We start from the raw sequence: 19,700 nt of genomic DNA on the forward strand, positions 1-19,700 counted from the left end.
GCTTGTTAGTGGAACAGGCAATTGGCTGCTGAAGATGCGGTTCCAGTGCCTGGACCAGTCAGAAGTTGCCCTATAATACAGCCCCCAAAGGGTCTCCTACATTACTGTGGTCGTCTGCACTCTTCACAACCTAGTGCTGCAGAGACAAAACCACCTAGACCAGGATGAGATGAGCCAGCATCAGATCTCCTCAGATGAGGAGGATGTTGGGGAGAGTGCTGGACCTGATGAGGCCGAGGAGGAGGAAGAAGACCGGGCAGTAGACAGGGTCAGAATTGGATGGCGAGCAAGGGATGCCCTGATCACCTCTCGTTTCACGGACAGATAGGAGTAGCAGGTGGTGAGGTCTCCCACACTTGACACAACGTCAAACCAATGTTGTACCAACATAATGTTTGGTTGCACATTTTCCATGGCAGGGGACTGAATCCATTGGCCTGACCTTGCAGGAGAATGGTGATAACCTTCGGGACCAGAATGACAGGCTTTCTTCTTCATTACTGAACCACTCCAACAATGGTAGTCCCACCAGTTTCCAAGTTTGCCAGGGAGGGTAGAGGCCAGTCAAAGCAGTCAGCAAGCAAGACATGATTCATGTTAGTTGAAGTGGGGAAAAGCATAAAGGTGGGTACCTGACACATAAAATGGCTGCCTGGCACATAAAAAAGTTACCTGGGAGAGAGACATTAAGCAGTGTTGTAAAAATCAGTCTGTTTTAACCCTTATACGGTGGACAAATAACTTTGAGTAGACGTCTTATTAGCGCAAACAATATTTATTTAAACCCACACAATCAATAACCACCCACCTGACCAACAATAAGTTATCTTACAGAAAGTACTAGAATTCAAGTGCAATACAAGACCTTGACTTAACCTTGTGTGACTGACAAGTACCCAAACAGATACTGGCCTTTATCTCTGCACTGGTCTTGGTAGTTGTCTATGTTGTCTGGTCCTTTGGTCTGGTGTGGTACCCTGGCTCTGATCTTCTTTCTTTCCTTCCTTCTCAGGTGTGGTGGCTCTCCATCGTTGTAGCTTGTTCGTGGGGTCAGAGAGAGAGATTCCTGGTTGTGCAGCACCCTTTATACCCCATTTGGTTTCACGGCCCTTTTTTAGCCATTGCCAATCAATCGATCAGGACTTGATCACCCTGATCGATAAGAGTCCAATCAGGTGCTACCACACCGATCTCTGGGTGTGTCCCTGGCGGCCATGCCTGTATGTGCTGTAGGCACATAGGTCACATACCTTCCTCCTAAATAAGGATTCACGGTGCCTTTACATCTGGCACACAACCCAGTGTGACCAGAAAGTCTCTTTCATCCTGGAGATGGCCCATATCCTGTGTATTCACTCATCAGGGTTGCAGTCTGTTTGTCTGTCTTTAAACTGCAGCCTGTCGGTTTAGTTTGTTGCCAAGTTGTCCCAGAGTGCTTTACTAAAGGCCATTTTAGAGGCCTGTTTGGCTACATTCCCCCCTTTGATCCTGAACGCGAAGCGTGATGGATCACAAATTCAGGACCAATATCTGTCAGGAATTCCCCAGTCACTCAACAGTCAAGCAAGGCCCAGGTATTGACATGTACAGTAATAATACATCCCTACAACATATTCCAGAAGCTACAGACAAGTCTACAATACAAATACAAACAACCACATATTCTAAACCCCATTATTACAATAAGCTAGTTACCCACAAATACAGACAATCAGATATTCCAAACACCATTACTATAATAAATTAATTATAAACCAACATTTAAACAAACATTAGGATAAAATATTCGCATGTCCGAGACACATTTTGGTAGTAGAATTTCTAATGGCTGATTAATATAAATCGTAAAATGGCAGCCTTCCTATAAACATTGTTCTACTGAATTAGAGGAGGCTGTGATTCAAGGGCGAACATTACATTCTGCCTCCGGGTCATCCTCTTTTCCATTGGCTGAATTGGACTGTGAGGATGATCAGATACACTAGGGTGAATAAAATTAGTACTACAGCCAGGTGTGACATTAAGCAAACAAATGGATGGATTTGGATGTTTGAGCCCCAGTTCCAAAGGTCATCCCACCAAGTGGTGACTTTGATTTCCTTAATCCTCTTTTTTACCTCTTGAGTCTGCTCTACTACTTTGGTGAAGGTTCTGTGGGCTGTAGCCAATTTTGCCCAAATCAGGTTCAATTCCTCCAGCAGGAGGTTTAAGCTTGTATCATATTTCTCATGGTACTCCCCTAGAGTCTGTCGGAGCTCGTCAGTGGCGTTCACATCTATCCTCTCCCTCTTATGAATGTCTATTAGTTGAACGAGGCCCACTCTGGCTGGTATGTCTGGTTTGATGCAGAATGTAGTGCTAGTAATGTTACAATGTGTCGTGCCATACTGATATTGTTTCAGGGAGGTGGTAAGACAGTATCTCCCTGCTCCTTTGTAAGCTACTCGGGTTATGTCTGTGTCCAGGTTACGATCTTCTACTGAGCAATTTAGGCTAGTGTTTGTTCTGAAGCCACACAGTGCATGCTCGTTTAAATAAACTGGGTACGGACATGCAACTATTTCATCAGTTTGCTGACATCTGTCCAGAGTAGTGCCTATGAGTCTCCCTTCTTTTTCCACTGCGTGTGGTAAAGTGCCATCATACCCTATCCAGATATCCTCAGGGATAGTTCCTATATTTTCCACTTCAAAGACCCTCAGTCCAACCTGGTCGTCAGTGATTATGGGGAGCCCTAATATCATTCCCAGGGCTTTCCCTGGAGTCCCTTTGCAGTCGTCGTTGAACCAGACTTTGGTCAACTCTCGCATCTGGCAACCAGATAACCCGGGGTGTTTCTTACCCATAAATAGATGTCCCATCTGTTCGTCACTAATCCAAGATGGAACCTGTCCACTACGTACCTGCTCCAGGTTTTCCCTTAGCTGTTCTATCATCCACTGTCCATATACACTACATAAATTCCAGTTCTGTTGTTGGTCGTCATCCTCTAATTTTTCCCTAATAATTTGATTGATTGTCTTGGCGTGTCCTTCTAATGCAGCTACCATGTGACTATTGGCTGCATTCCCAATCAGTTCCCCTTCAGCATCTTGTTGATTGTCCGCATTGATAGAACTTAGTGTCTGTTTAACCTGTTGAGTCAAAACCCTAAGTTTATTGTCCAGGTCAGCTAATTCAAGGGCGTTGATAGTTACTACCCCTGCCCTGTATGCTGTGGCCATGTCATTGACTAACTCCCTCTTGGATCTTTCTTGTCTCTCATCCACTCCTACCTTCTGTCGTAACAGTCTGCGAGTTAAGTGGAGGTATAATCTCTTAAGCTGGGGAGAGCACCATTCTGGCAGTTGGGTCCCAGCAATATCCATCACCACAGGTACTAATTCGTGGTGGATGTTGTCGTACAAGATTTTCCCTGTGTGTTTTAATATCAATCCATTCTGTGGCCCAGGAGTAGCTTCAGGACAAATTGAGTGGGACGGATCTGGTGTTGGCTTCGGTCCAGTTCTTGTGTCATACAATGCAAAATTCCCCCCTGTGAGTGTCCCGGGGCACCGCTGTCCTAGCTGTAATCCTTTTTCTGGGCTGTTGGCTAAACATCCAATTTCAGGGAACCCATTATTCGAAAATCCCCACCAGTCCCCTTCTATGGTGACATTCAGATAACATTCAGTTGAACTACCATTTGGTTTTTGTATACCAGCCGCTGGTTGTTACACCCAAACATTATACTCTTCTCAGGGTGCACCCATAACGCACCGTCCTCACATTCCCCTGCATCAGGTGGGGTGAACCATAAATAGCCGGGATACCACAAGTTCATCTTGCTTGAAATGTCCTCTGTGTTTATCCCGATGATGAGTCCGATGAGATAGATCGTAGGTCGCATCTCTGTCGTCCGTCGCTGTCCTGAGGAGATCAATGTAATTTCTGCTATTATCACACCCAATATTTGATGTATGTACTGTCGTGGTTCCCCAGGACGACAACTTATGTAGCCCGATTGAAACAGAGAGTCTGAGTTGTAATCTTCCAAGCAGTAGACTTTATTTTCCAGTACAAGAGAATAAAGCCGGAGGTCCGGAACACTCCACAGAGCCCTCGGCTTACAGTCTTTTTATGCACATTTCAGCTCCATATCTCAAGATTCTTATCTCGCTTTTACAATGCGACCTCGTTTAGCCACCATTGTTTCTGTACTGACCCCTTATTTACCTTGCTTGAGATTGGTCACCCATTGTTACGTCTCTTTTCCTCTCGAAACCATGGTAGTTACATCCTTTGCCCTTATCTTTACGACTCTGCTTGTACAACAATAGTGGTTTAGCTGACTTAGGCCGAATGTGAAGAAAAACATGCTCACTTTATTCTTTCCTGCTTGTTACGATCATATATTAAGCTGGACAGCTGTATAGTACCCATTGTCTCCCCAAGTGACTGCTGTTTGCATTTGCTAATAAGTAACTGCTATACTACTTCTCTGGGTCTCCTGCTCTGATCACATTTGCTACACTTGATTATATTAGGTTACAAATCAGCTATACTTGATTACCCATCCCAATTCTACTTCAAGGAAGACACTCTAATACTATCCGTGATTCCGTATTTCATACCCAGTTTAGGTACAATTGTTCAGTACAAATTCTCTAAGTACTAACATGCTTACATATTGAGTACAAATTTCCTTACAGTACTTGCATTTAAAGTGACCATGCCCACCCCCCTTTCATTCCCTTTCCTTGGGCACTTTTTTTTACAGTGGTGTGATCCTAATTGTGGAGCACTACAGAGCAATTTTGGTCAGTTCGATGAATAGACAAGTCATAGGATTGTCAGGAAGAACTTTAACTAGCCAGCAAAGTCAAGGCCCGTTTTAGTCTAGCAGCAGTCACCACCAACTATAGGGATTCGAACAGTACTGGAGTCGATCTGTAAGGACCTGATGAGGTGTCTGTTTCATGTTTTCATTGGCGTTTGAAGGTGGGCCGCATGTACAATTTAGCACAAGTAATTCTAAGAGTCGAAAATGTGTCCCTTTAATCTTAGGGGTAAAGAGATGAACCTTATTGTCATTGGGCCACTGGAAACGAATTCTTAGTGTTACTTGGAACACTAAGGAGTGGGGTTAAGAGCAGCTGCATATTGTCCCAGGCTTCCGTACTCTTAAGAGTTTGTTTCAATTCCTGTTAAAAGCACGTGGCTCAGTTGCCTTGAATATTTATAATTTAGCACAGTGGCCTCAATGATTTGTATGATTGGTTTAGTGTTGTCTTTACTAAAAAAAGGTGATGAAGAGTTGGTATCAAATCATATGATCAGCCTGGTTAATTGTATTATCAGTATACGACTGCTTGAGAGTGGGTGCTTCCATCAGAGATTCTTGTACCTTGCATTGGTCTGCGTTGTAAGCTGAAGGTCATCATTTGGAGCACCTTAACTCCCTTCATTCAGTATGTTCATTAACCAATGGCCCACCAGAAACTCATCTTCTGGATCATTTGCCTCATGGGGCTTTGTCATTATTTCCTCATCTGGTTTCCATACTCGTGTCTGTTCATTGGACTGCACTGTGGGATCTATGTTTGAATCAGTGTTTAGGGGTCCTTCATCCTTGAGTCTCAGTCTGATTAATCTATGTGTCTGGTCCCTTTTCCATATGGAGGATGCAGTATCGGGTGTCCCCATTAAAATAACCCAGGTGTCGTTTTGGCAGGTCTTCACTGTTGGGTCTGGGGCTATTAGAGCTTAAGTTTATGGGAGAATCTATAATGCTGCAAGGGCCGATATCTGGTGAGTCGCGCCAGTCCTCTAGGGTGCGCAAGTCTCCTGTTCCATCTGGGTCAATCATTACCCCTAAGGGCACTTCGGGTGTGGATGAAGCTCTGGGCTGTAGAGTGGTGGGGGTAAGAGTGTGGTCTGAACCTGAAAGTGGTCGGGAAGGTGTCCGGGAAAATATATTTCTCGGATGAGGCCATTCTGGGTGTCTAGTGTCCTCCTCCCCCATTGCTAATGAGAGATGGTGGAAGTGATTACTCTGAGCCCCGTATGCTTTCATTTATTAATGTGAAACCAACCAGTTTCCTGTTAGTGAGTAGGACTTTATACACTGAGGGGCTTATTTTGTCAATAATGGTGTGTGGACCTGCATATCTTGGAGACAAGAAAGAACTGGGGTTGTAGAGGGAAATTATTACCTGGTGGCCAATTGTATACTCGGCTGGATGTATTCTGCCATCAAAATATGCCTTGCTCTGTTTCCTTTTAACTCCTAATTGAACAGCAGCAGCTAACTTGGCTGCTTTAATGTTTTCAGTCAGCTGCTGGACAGCTTACTCGTGGGTGAGCGTTGTGATAGCAGGCTCAGTTAAATCAAGCCCCAGTAAATATTCAGCTCCTCTCATAGGTCGGCCTGTCATTAATGTGTGGGGGGTGAATCCAGTAGAACTGGAAACGGTGCTGCGAATCATCATGAGGGCAAAGGGAAGCACTGTATCCCATGTTGTGTTGTTTTGCTGTACTGTCTTCCTAATGATCCCTTTTAACATTCAGTTCATGCGCTCTACAATTCCACTGGATTGTGGATGGTAGGCGATGTGGAATTTCTGTCTGGTTCCAAACATAGCCATAACATTCTGCATCACCCTCCCTGTGAAATGTGTCCCTTGGTCGGACTCTATACTGCGGGGAAGACCCCATCGTGTAAACACCTGCTGGACTAATATTATTGCGGTGGCCCTTAGCTGTGTTGGATCTAGTGGGGAATGCCTCCACCCATTTGGTGAAAGTGTCTATTATTACCAGGATGTATTTAAATCCATTTCTACATGGCAGCAGTGGGCCAATATAATCAATTTGGAGATTTGTCCAAAGGCCTTCTACTGGACGTGTGTGTCTTAGTTCTGCTTTCCTGGCATACCTATCAGGGTTATTCTGGGCACAAATTAAACAATTGTCGATATAATGGGCAACATCATCATGCAGTTCGGGCCACCAACATAATTCTTTCAACCGCTCAGTTGTTGTTTCTATGCCCTGATGGCCATGTCTGTCGTGGTACTGGTAGATGAGCTGATTTCTGTCCTGGGTAGGGACTACGTATTTGCCTGCCTTTAATATCAAACCATCCTGAATCTGTAGTTTGTCCTTCCATTTCTCATATGGGGCTGGGTAGACTCCTTCTAAAATTTGTTTTAGGGAACTGTCAGTGCCCTGCGCCTGAACCAGGTCGGCTATATTGGTTTGGCAAATAGTCGCAGTGTTTACTTGCTCTCCTACAGGTGGCTGCCAAAACTGTCCTGTACGAGCACCAGCTTTGGCTAGTGCATCAGCCTTACAGTTACCAGGTGGGGAGGTCCTGTGGTGGCTTTTAACCTTAATAATTCCATATGTGCGCCCTTCGGTGGCATGCAGAACGTATTTTAATAAAGGGGCTGATGGCAGGGGCTTTCCGTCTGCAGATACAAAACCTCTGGCTCCCCATAGTGGTGGGAATTCAGTCAGACTGTTGTACACGTACATACTATTGGAGTGTATATCGGCAGGGGTTGGAAATAGGTCTGGGTGACTCACTACATATGCGACTGCTGCTAGTTCAGCAGCTTGAGCACTCAAATGGCTAGGTAGTTTGAGGGCAAGTTCTATTAGTGGCTGTCCCTGTTGATCTTCCATATAAATGCCACATCCTGTGATTCTGGTCCCATTCTCTATGGTGGATGAACCATCTACATAAATTCTCATTGCTGAGTCTGTCTTTTGGGTGACTGTCTGTTTTGTCCCTGATTGTGTGTCCTGTTTCGGGATAAACGGACCTGTAGGGTCCTTTGTGGCTATAACCTGACACTCATGCAGATCGCCCCCATAATTTAAATTATCTGCTCGGAATGTGGGCATTTTGGTTCGCTTTACAGTAATGTCCCTACCCTGCAATAGTAGTGTCCAACGGGCAGCACGGACCTGACTTACTGAGCCGTCTTTAAGGCGGCCATCTAGCAGAAGCTGGGTTGGGGTGTGTTCAGTAAGAACAGTTATTGGGTTCAGTCCAATGATGTAAGTGAAATGCTGCACAGCCCAAAATACCGCAAGCAAGTGTCGTTCACACCCAGAGAAACCCTGTTCAACTGGGTTCAATACTCGTGAGGCATAAGCTACTGGGCCTAGTCTACCATGTCTATCTTGTAATATTACAGCTGACAGTGTGTGGTCAGTGGCTGCAACTTCTAAGGCATAAGGTAGATCTAGGTCAGGGACTAGTAAGGCTGGTGCTGTGGCAAGGGTATGCTTTAAATCAGTTACTGCAGCTGTGTGCTGCTCAGTCCACTTCCAGGTTGAGTTTTTCTTTAGTAATTCAGAAAGTGGGGCTGCCTTGATGGTGAAGCCAACTATATGGTTCCAACAGTATCCTACTAGACCTAGGAAAGATCAGAGGGCACTCACATCTCGGGGCAGTGGAAGATGTACTATAGAATCTATCCTTTTCTGGTCAGTCTCCCTCTTCCCATAAGTAATCTCTGTACTAGGTATATAACCTTGGGTTGCAAAAGTTGGGTCTTTTTGGGGTTGACTTTGCAGCCTAATGAGTGGAGCAGTGTGAGTAATTCATCCAGCAATGTTATGTGTTCCTCTTTGGTGTTGGTCTGTAACAATAAATCATCTACATATTGGACCAAGCACTCGGGTCGGGAAAACTTTTCTAGTCCAGTAGCTAGTCATCTGTGAAAGATGGATGGGGAATTATGGAAACCCTGTGGTAGGCAAGTCCAAGTGTATTGCTGTCCCTGAAAGGTAAAAGCAAACTTGTACTGGCAAGACCGATTTCAAGGGATGGACCAAAAGCCGTTACTGATACCTAATACTGTGAAAAACTTTGCCTGGGGTCCCTGTTTCATCATGGTGATGGGACTTGTGGGTACTGTGGGGGCCGTGAGTGGGGTAACCTTATTCAATTCCCGGTAGTCTATTGTTAACCTCCATGATCCATCCACTTTCTTCACAGGCCATATCAGTGCATTATTTGTGGATGTCACTTGTCTCAACACCCCCTGCTGTAATAGACTATCACTTACCCTGGCCACCTTCCCCCTCTCCTTCTTTGGGGAAACCATATTGTCTCTGTGGTTTTGGATCTGGTCCTTCGATTAACACCTCCCCAGGTATCCGGCCACAATCATGTTTATGCCGCGCAAACACCCCATTGTGTCTTTGAAGCACCTCCCTGACGGCTGGATCACTGCCAATCATTAAGGGATCAAACCAGAATTCCCCTATTGTGCTAATCCTATTAGCATATGTTCTGACTGGATTGATTGATGGTGCTCTACTAATCGTAGCCATCTGCCAAATACATTGATTAGCCGGATCAAATGAAAGATTATATTTATTCATATAATCGGACCCAAGGATGTGTTCAGCACTTGGGGCAAGGTTGACTAACACTACTGGATGGTCACACACCATGTTACCCAAACAGACCTGTACAGGAGCTGTGATGCGTCCCTGCTGCATGTGTCCTGTAAATCCACTAAGTGCAATTGTGCCCGTAGTTGTCCAAGGGATGTCTGTTTTTAACTTTGATACATTCAGGGTAGTTCGGGAGCCTCCAGTGTCCCAAAGGAATCTTATGAGGTGGCCTCTTACCTCACCATTAACGAGGGGTCTCCCTACACTATCCCACCTGGTGCTACAGATCCAGGTTGGAGAGGCCAGACACCGTCAATCTAGGGTTCCACAGGCGGGAACAGTTGGGTACAGTGATGGGCTTGCACTTATGATATGCATGGCCTGACTAGGACCTTCCATCAGTAGTGGGCGATGTTCTCTCTCGTACCTAGGAGGTGCCCTAACTGGTGGAGCTGGTGGTCCTGATAGTCTCGGGGACAGTGTGTATGGTGGCGGGGGTCTCCTACAATCTCGGGCAAAGTGTCCCGACTGCCCACAATTAAAACATGTCCCTCTGTCTCTCCCTGGGGCTGCTGTGTAAGGTAGACCTGTACTTCTCTGGTATTGGTGATCCCCTCTACCTTCGTTTCTCCATACTGGACCCTGACTAGCCCTCATCGGAAGCATTTTTGCCTCCTTTTCTGACCGTGACGTTGGGGCTCCCTGAACTTCCTGTTCCCAGATTCGAGCTAAGCGTTGGAGAACCCACGCTTCATTGTGTGTGGTTTCTGCAGGGTCAAAATTAGCACAGGCTTTCTTGCCTTCCTCTGTCGCATGCGACACTAATGTCCTAGCCCATTTGGATGAATCAGATTCATTTAATCTAGTCCGATCTAATTCCCCATACACTTCTGTGAAGTGGATCCACAAACGACTGGCAAAGGCAGTCGGATGTTCCCCTTTCCTCTGTCTGCATTTATTTAACCCATCTACAGGATCCCCTTTATTAAATCCTATCGCAGTCAATATCGCTTCCTTAATTTTGTTTAATGTTCCTTCCCCAACATTTTGAGGGGCTGGCAGGGCAGACCGTACAGACTTGCTTAAGCACATGACTATCAGCTTCACCTCCTCCCTCTCATTCAGCCCATGCATTATCTTTTGCTGCCTAACATCCTCAAAGAAACTGTATGGGTCAGCTGATGGCTCAAAAGTTGTGATTTTATTTGCGACCTCAGCCAATTGTGCCACCGTAAATGGAGTTGTGTATGTAACAGCTGGGTCCTGAACCCCTCCTGTCCGATGTTCAGTCGTCACTGGATGCATCGGTACTGGAGGTGAATCTGGGGGTGCAGTGGGTATAACCTCCCCTGGGAAAGATGGTGGTGGACCCCAATCCTCGGTTTGCATAACATAAAGTGTAGCACTCTCCTTTAACTCTCCCCAGTCTGCACTCTCTATCCCCTTTTCCTCTACTGTCCCGAAGGCACACATAAATCCATTTTGAACTGATAATAGGGATTCCAGCCGTGAGATTTCTCATTGGCATTTGGAGTGGTCAGCAGTTGCCTGTCTCTGTTCTTTACTGGCTTGATGTAGAGCTTTTATAGCAGCCTGCAGATCAGTGCACTTAGCTTCCAATTGTGCTACTGCCTGCTCAGCTTTATCTCTGGCCAAGACAGCATGCTGGGTGTCTTGGTAGGCTCTCTCATACTGGGTTTGGAAATTGCCCAGATGTAATAAATTTGCCTGGTTGGTTTGTCTTAATTCATCTATCTCTCTGTCCTTTTCGGCTTTTATCTGTTCTATCCTCTCCTGCTGCTGTTCCTTTAGTTTCTTAATCTCCTCCTCCTTTTCCACCTGTGCCTGTTTTGATTCCTCCAATTCCTTACGAACTGTGTTTGACTCCTTTTCTGTACCTAGCAGCTGTCCGAAGCAGCTCACAATAGCAATCTGTTTCTCATATTTGTTTGCCCGTTTTCCCTGAACTTTCTTTAGATCATCCCAATACTTCTGCCCTAGGGAACCCGGTCCCGTCTCAGTATTGGCACAAGATTCTGCCCATAGGGGCCACCCTTTCTTCTTAATATATTCCCTGATTTTTTTTCCCATATAGGACACTTCTCTGCCTCTATACTGTTTCCTGCCATTCTATATTTAATGACAAGGGGTAGGGAGGCGATCGGACTGCGGGTATGGCTTTATGCTATGTTCCGGTCCTAATCCCTCTGGGTTCTAATACAAACCTACAGAGTTTACCCTATCCTCCTTGTTAGTAACAATACATGCACAATAATCAATTTCCCGAAAGCAATTATTTGTCCAATAAGGAGTTTACACCTGTCAGCTCTGAGTTTTAAATAACCATTCAATATAAAGTCTGCGGGGTTCGATATTGGAGCAACAAAGTTACTTCTTATCATGTCCCATCTGGGGTGCCAACTGTTGTAAAAATCAGTCTGTTTTAACCCTTATACGGTGGACAAATAACTTTGAGTAGACGTCTTATTAGTACAAACAATATTTATTTAAACCCACATAATCAATAATCATCCACCCGACCAACAATAAGTTATCTTACAGAAGATACTAGAATTCAAGTACAATACAAGACCTTGGCTTAACCTTGTGTGACTGACAAGTACCCAAACAGATATTGGCCTTTATCTCTGCACTGGTCTTGGTAGTTGTCTACGTTGTCTGGTCCTTTAGTCTGGTGTGGTACCCTGGCTCTGATCTTCTTCCTTTCCTCCCTTCTCAGGTGTGGTGGCTCTCCGTCGTTGTAGTTCGTTCGTGGGGTCAGAGAGAGAGATTCCTGGTTGTGCAGCACCCTTTATACCCCGTTTGGTTTCACGGCCCTTTTTTAGCCATTGCCAATCAATTGATCAAGACTTGATCACCCTGATCGATAAGAGTCCAATCAGGTGCTACCACACCGATCTCTGGGTGTGTCCCTGGCGGCCATGCCTGTATGTGCTGTAGGCACATAGGTCACATACCTTCCTCCTAAATAAGGATTCACGGTGCCTTTACATCTGGCACACAACCCAGTGTGACCAGAAAGTCTCTTTCATCCTGGAGATGGCCCATATCCTGTGTATTCACTCATCAGGGTTGCAGCCTGTTTGTCTGTCTTTAAACTGCAGTCTGTCGGTTTAGTTTCTTGCCCAGTTGTCCCAGACTGCTTTCCAAAACGCCATTTTAGAGGCCTGTTTGGCTACAGCCGGCACTGACTTTAGCCCAGACAGCTACTTGAATTAAAACATGCAGCACAGACAGTTATTTAAAGTTAAACATGCAGGAAACAAATACTGCAGGAAGCCAGTAAGAGCTTGAGGGACTTCAAAGATAAGGACAGGCTCAGGACAATAAGGCCTGATAAAGAGATTAGCCATAAATGGGAATGGAAATACATAAATGCAGGAAAACCAATTACTGTATGTATAGACCAAAACTAGTCATTGATAGTCACTGAAGGAGGAAATGTATCCATTCTATGAAACAATGCGATGTTAAAAGTTAATGTCTGTATATGTCTGGCAATGTCTATGTACATGTAACAAGGTGTTAAACTATCGATCCTACTCGACTGTAACGATGTGTTAAATGGCTAATGTCCGGACTATCCATTGTCTGAAAAGTGTAAAAATGAACCATTCCTACTGTATTATTCAGAAGGTAGCTGCCAAGTATCCCTGAACCTTCGTGTCCAAAATAAAGCTGTATATTTGAACCTCCAGTCTGACTCCAATGGTAATTTCCCACAACATAGTCAACTCGGTCATTTATAGTGGATGACACAGTGTTTGTGAGGACTTTTGTTAGTTGGATCACGTTGGGTCCCTGGAATCATTGTCTTTAAAACTGGACCCCTGTTTTGTCAAGTGGACATAGAAGGAAGGATCATCCAAAAGCACATAGACCATTTGAGAGGGTGAAAGTTGCCCCAGCAACCAATATACTGCCATCAGGAAATGTTAACGCTAAAATACCTGCCACAGTGCTGTCCCCATGGCAACAGATAGAGCTGAGCTGTCTGTACCTAAAGAGACACCTGTCATTATGGATTTGGCAAACAACAATCCGGTGGAAGCCCTGACAGAGAGGTTACACCACCCCACAAGGATTCAGAAACCCCCTGAAAGACTGAATTCATAATTGACTAAATTCATGTACTAAATGTTTAATTATTTGGGATTGTGTTAAATTGAGCCTTGATATTCGTATGAAGGGACCAAGAGGGGGAGGGATGTTGTGATTGTCCCTTTAAGGGTCAATTGGCAGAGTAAAGGGCACATGACCCAGGGAACCAATCAGGTGGAGGAATCACCCTGTTAAGCGTAGGCACCTGTACTCAGGTCATCTCGGGAACTGATCGTAGCTATGCGGCTGCAAGCCTCTGTATAGTTTTAACCTGTAAATAAATAAGTTGTGTTTTCCCTAAACTGGTGAACGAGCATCTTTATACTGCGGCAGTGAGTGCTCCCTCCTTGATCCATACATCTCTTGGCATTTCAGGATGAAATTTGACTGCCTTCAGGTCCTGTGGGGGCCTCTAGGTTTTTGCATTTTAAAAAAAAACAGGCTTGCTGACCAATACGTTCTGAAGTCCTAATACATAGAGGTTCTACAGTGCATGCCCAGCATAAGTCCAGTTGGAGTGGATCAGAAAGGCCTAAGTCTTGGATACAGTGAGTCTATAGGCATGACATCAGGCAGTCTTTAAGTCTAATGAAAAACATCTCACTACCACTGATAAAGCCAGTGGTAAATATTTTGATCATGCACATCTTTCACAACCACAGGATGTCTTAAAGCCTTTTTATACAAATGAAGGGTGATATGGTAGCACAGCGGTTAGCACTGCTGTCTCACAGCTCCAGGGACCTGGGCTTGATTCTCAGCTTGGGTCACTGCATGTGTGAAGTTTGCAAATTCTCCCCGGCGCTCCAGTTTCCTCCCAAAATCCAAAGATGCATGGGTTAGATTGATTGGCTATGCTATATTGCCACAGTATCCCGGGATGTCTAGGTTAGAAGGATCAGCAGGATAAATGTGTGGGGTTGTGGGGAGAGGGCCTGGGGTAGGATTGTTATTGGTGCAGATTCGGTGGGCCAAATGGCCTCCTTTTGCACTGGAGGGTTTCTATGATTCTGAGTACTTTTGAGATATAGTTACTGATTTAATGTTAAGAATATGGCAGTCAATTTGAACACAGCAAACTCCCAGAACAGCAATTTAATCATGGCCTGATCATTTGTTTTTGTGATGTTGATTGAGGGATAATTATTGGTCAAGACACTGGGGATTACTCCCCTACTCTTCTTCATAATAGCACCATAGGATCTTTTAAATCCATCTGAAGGGCAGAATGGGCCTAATGGCTTTAGTGCCTTATTGAAAAGGCCGGCTCCCTCACCACACCACCCATCCCCGCCACCCTCCCCCACAAACGCCGACCCCCAACTCCCCACCATCTCTTCTACAGACAGCTTAGATGTATAGAAAAGATGCATGAAAACTTTAGGATCTATCAGAGTGGGGAATTGTATCACGTCATTTAAGTAATTGCTTCAAATGTACAAAGGAACACATTAGTCACTGGGAACAGTGCAATCTGTCTCAAACAGTTGGTTTTAACTTAAAATATAAAGCAGAAAATGCAGGACATGTGCAACAGGTCACGGGATAAAAATGGACAGAGAAACAGGATTAGCAGAAAGAAAATCTGTGAATCTAAAATGTTAATTCTATTTCTTTCTCCACAGATGTTGCCTGAACCCAGTGAGTATTTCAGCACTTTCTGTTTTATTTCTGATTTCTCCGCTCCATATTATTTCATTTTTGAATTGGTTTCAACTGTTGTTTGAAACCACTGGATCAAGTTTGTCTTTGTTAATGCAGAGACAGTCAAAATATCAGCAAAAGCCTAATTACTTTACCATGAGTAGTCTTACTGCAACAGTACATAGCACAGGCTGACCAAGTAGTTTATCGACTTGTAATGACCGTGTGTTGATATAAATTTTAACAACTAATGTTGTTGTAAGATGAAGGACAAAGCAATAATAAATGTAAACCTTCCCATTTGTTGGTGCCAGTAATATATTCATACTAGATTCCATGCATCTGGATTTTGTTAAGTAAGAGAATATTGTACAGTACGCTTATTGGTTTTATTCTTTAAAAACAGTTTGTGAATGACATTGATATAACCTACTCTGTGCTTCTGGTATCAGCATATTTGAAACAGTCATATATGCCAATATCTATTCTTCCAATTCCATTCCTGTTTAACAAAGAACAAAGAACAAAGAACAACCCAGCACGGGAAACAGGCCCTTCGGCCCAACGAGCCCACGCCGCTGCATCACCCTACACCTATTCTACCCTGCATGTCTACGAATGGAACCCCTAACTTAGCCAGATTCAGGGGAGAATAGTGTCAATTTGGTAAAACCAATCAGCCTAAGAGCACATCTTTGGGGTGTGGGAGGAAACCGGAGCGCCCGGAGGAAACCCACGCAACCACAGGGAGAATGCGCAAACTCCCACAGACACAGGCCCAAATCCATGTATCTGCACAGCTAGCAGTGATAGTCACTGAGCTGTTGCGGCGCCCGTCTACCGGTCCAGGATCAAGCACACACACCGACACGAAGTACTAGGCCACTCCCGGAACTTCCAAGAGCAGCCCACGCACGACCCACCGTGTGCATGCCCCTCGTTTGACACGAGGTGGACCTCCACCTGCGGAATAAAAAGACAAAAACGTTAATCTTACAAGCCTGCTTTTCCGGTGTCTCCTGAGGTTCTAACCTTATCTAATAGCCCCTACCATAACCCTCCATCCTCGTTTCACTCATGTGTCTATCTAACTGAACCTTAAACGAGTCCAACGTTCCTGCCTCCACCACCCTACTCGGTAGTGCGTTCCCTACCCCCACAACTCTCTGCGTAAAGAACCTTCCTCTCACTTCCAAATTATACCTCTCCCCCCTCACCCTTAAATCATGACCTCTCGTGTTTGTACCCAGTCTAGGGAGCAGTCTCTCACTATTAACTCGATCTATTCCCTTCAGTATCTTATATACCTCTATCATGTCCCCCCTCAATCTCTGTCTTTCCAAGGAGAAAAGTCCCAGTTTCTCCAACCTTTCCTCGTAACCCAGCCCCTCCATGCCAGGCAACATCCTGGTAAACCTCCTCTGCACTGTCTCCAGAGCCTCCACGTCCTTCCGGTAGTAAGGTGGCCAGAACTGGACGCAGTACTCCAAATGCGGTCTAACCAACGTTCTATACAACTGAAGCATTAGACGGCAGCTTTTATACTCTATACCCCTTCCTATAAAGGCTAGCATTCCATATGCCTTCCTAACAACCTTCTCTACTTGTGACGCAACCTTCATGGATTTGTGAACCTGCACTCCCAGGTCCCTCTGTATTTCTATATTCCTAATCTGTCTACCTTTAATCACATAGCTCCTCTCTGCATTATTCCTTCCAAAATGCATCACCTCGCATTTGTCAGGATTAAATTCCATCTGCCACCTATCTGCCCAATGCACCAACCTATCTATATCCTGTTGTATCACCTGACAACCCAGTTCAGTACCCGCCAACCCTGCCATCTTGGTGTCATCAGCAAACTTGCTGATCACACCACCTACGCTCTCTTCCAAGTCATTTATGTATGCTACAAAGAGGAGAGGTCCCAGTACTGAGCCCTGCGGCACACCACTGGTCACTGGCCTCCAGCCCGACAAGGTCCCTTCCACAACTACCCTCTGTCTCCTATTACCCAGCCAGTTCTCAATCCACCTAGCTACCTGGTCTCGTATCCCATGCGCCTTAACCTTTTCTACCAGCCTACCATGAGGGACTTTGTCAAACGCCTTACTGAAATCCATATAGATGACATCAACAGCTCTCCCATCGTCAACCGTTTTTGTCACCTCCTCAAAGAATTCCACAAGATTCGTAAGGCAAGACCTCCCTCTAACAAAGCCATGTTGCGTATCCCTAATCAGATCGCAATGCTCCAAATGCTCATACATCCTACCCCTAAGTATTTTTTCCATTAATTTTCCTACCACCGATGTCAAACTCACCGGTCTATAATTTCCAGGGTTATTCCTACTACCTTTTTTGAACAGCGGTACCACATTTGCTACCCTCCAGTCCTCTGGGACCTCACCTGTGTCCAAAGAAGAGACAAAGATTTGCGCCAGAGGCCCAGCAATTTCATCTTTCACCTCCCTAAGCAGCCTGGGATAAATACCATCGGGCCCCGGAGCTTTATCCGTCCTTACGCTACCTAAAAGCCCTGGCACTTCCTCCCTCGTAATAGGTGTTTCCTGCGACTGAACCTCCGCTCCCTCCAAGAGACCGCACGACACCGAACCCCTCTCCTTCGTGAATACCGACGCAAAGTATTCATTCAGGAGCTCCCCCATTCCCTCCGACTCAATACATAACTCTCCACTTTTGTCCCTAAGAGGACCAATTTTCCCTCTAACTACTCTCTTGCTCCTAATATAGGAATAAAATGCCTTTGGATTTTCCTTAATCCTACCAGCCAAAGCCATTTCATGCCCTCTCTTCGTCCTTCTAATTCCCCTTTTTAGCTCCCTCCTACTCTCTCTATATTCCTCCAGCGCACCCTCCGTACCCAGTCGTTTCGACCTAACGTACGCCTCCCTCTTCTTCCTCTCCAAGTCTTCAATACCCCCTGTAATCCACGGCTCTCTAATCCTACCTTTCCCATCCTTCCGCTTAACCGGAACATACCTCCCCTGCAACCATTCCATTTTGCCCTTAAAAGCCTCCCTCTTGCCAACCGTGGACTTGCCAGCTAACAGTCCCTCCCAATCAGTGTCCTGCAGCTCCCTCCTAATCCTGCTATAGCTCGCCTTTCCCCAGTTCAGCACACTCCTGTTCGGCCGGCACTCATCCCTTTCCATTTTTATCCTAAAGTAGACGGACTTGTGGTCACTGTTAGCCACATGTTTGCCTACCTCAACCTCAACCGCCTGCCCCGGCTCATTACCCAACACTAAATCCAGTATAGCCCCTCCCCTAGTCGGACTAGTTACATACTGCTCTAAAGACCCTTCCAAAACACATTTCACAAACTCCTCTCCCTCCGTACCCCCAGCTCTAGGCCCCCTCCAATTCACTCCAGGAAGATTAAAGTCACCCACTACAACCACTCTATTCTTCCTGCACCTGTCCAAAATGCCCCTGCAAATGCCTTCCTCCACCGACCTTGGGCTGTTGGGTGGCCTATAGTACACCCCTAGCAATGTGATCTCTCCCTTTTTATTCCTCAACTCCACCCACAGTGACTCAATCCCTGTCTCTTCCAAATCGTCCTCCCTCTGCGCTACTGTGATGTTTTCCTTTACTAACAGTGCCACCCCTCCACGTCTGTTCAACCCTCCTCTGTCATAAGAACATAAGAACATAAGAAATAGGAGCAGGAGTAGGCCATCTAGCCCTTCGAGCCTGCCCCGCCATTCAATAAGATCATGGCTGATCTGTCGTGGCTCAGTTCCACCTTCCCGCCCTCTCCCCATAACCCTTAATCCCCTCTCCTATCAAAAACCCATCAACCCGCGTCTTAAAAATATTTAGCAAGGCAGCCTCCACCACTTCAACAGGCAGAGAATTCCAGAGATTCACCACCCTTTGAGTGAAGAAGTTCCTCCTCAACTCCGTTCTAAACCGCCCCCCCCTTTATCTTGAGGCTGTGCCCCCTAGTCCTACTGTCTTTTTTGAGCGGGAAGAGTCTCTCCACCTCTATCCTATCCATCCCATTCATCATCTTATACGTCTCAATGAGATCTCCCCTCATTCTTCTAAACTCCAACGAGTACAAGCCTAGTTTATTCAGCCTCTCCTCATAGCTCAACCCCCTCAACTCCGGTATCAGCCTAGTAAACCTCCTCTGCACTCCCTCCAAGGCCAAAATATCTTTGCGCAGGTGCGGCGCCCAAAACTGCACACAGTACTCCAGCTGTGGCCTCACCAATGCCCTATACAGCTGCAGCAAGACCTCCCTACTTTTATATTCAATCCCCCTCGTGATGAAGGCCAGCATCCCATTCGCCTTCCTGACCACCTGCTGCACCTGCAAGCTGGGTTTTTGCGACTCATGCACAAGGACCCCGAGGTCCCTCTGCACCGTCGCCTGCTGCAGTTTTTCGCCACGTAAGTAATAGTCCTTCCTACCATTATTCCTACCAAAGTGGACCACCTCACACTTGCCAACATTAAATTCCATTTGCCATTTCCTGGCCCATTCACCCAGCCTATCTAGATCC

This window comes from Carcharhinus amblyrhynchos, chromosome 15, assembly GCF_965287045.1.
Source record: "Carcharhinus amblyrhynchos chromosome 15, sCarAmb.v2.hapA, whole genome shotgun sequence".
Classification (NCBI taxonomy): Eukaryota; Metazoa; Chordata; class Chondrichthyes; order Carcharhiniformes; family Carcharhinidae; genus Carcharhinus; species Carcharhinus amblyrhynchos.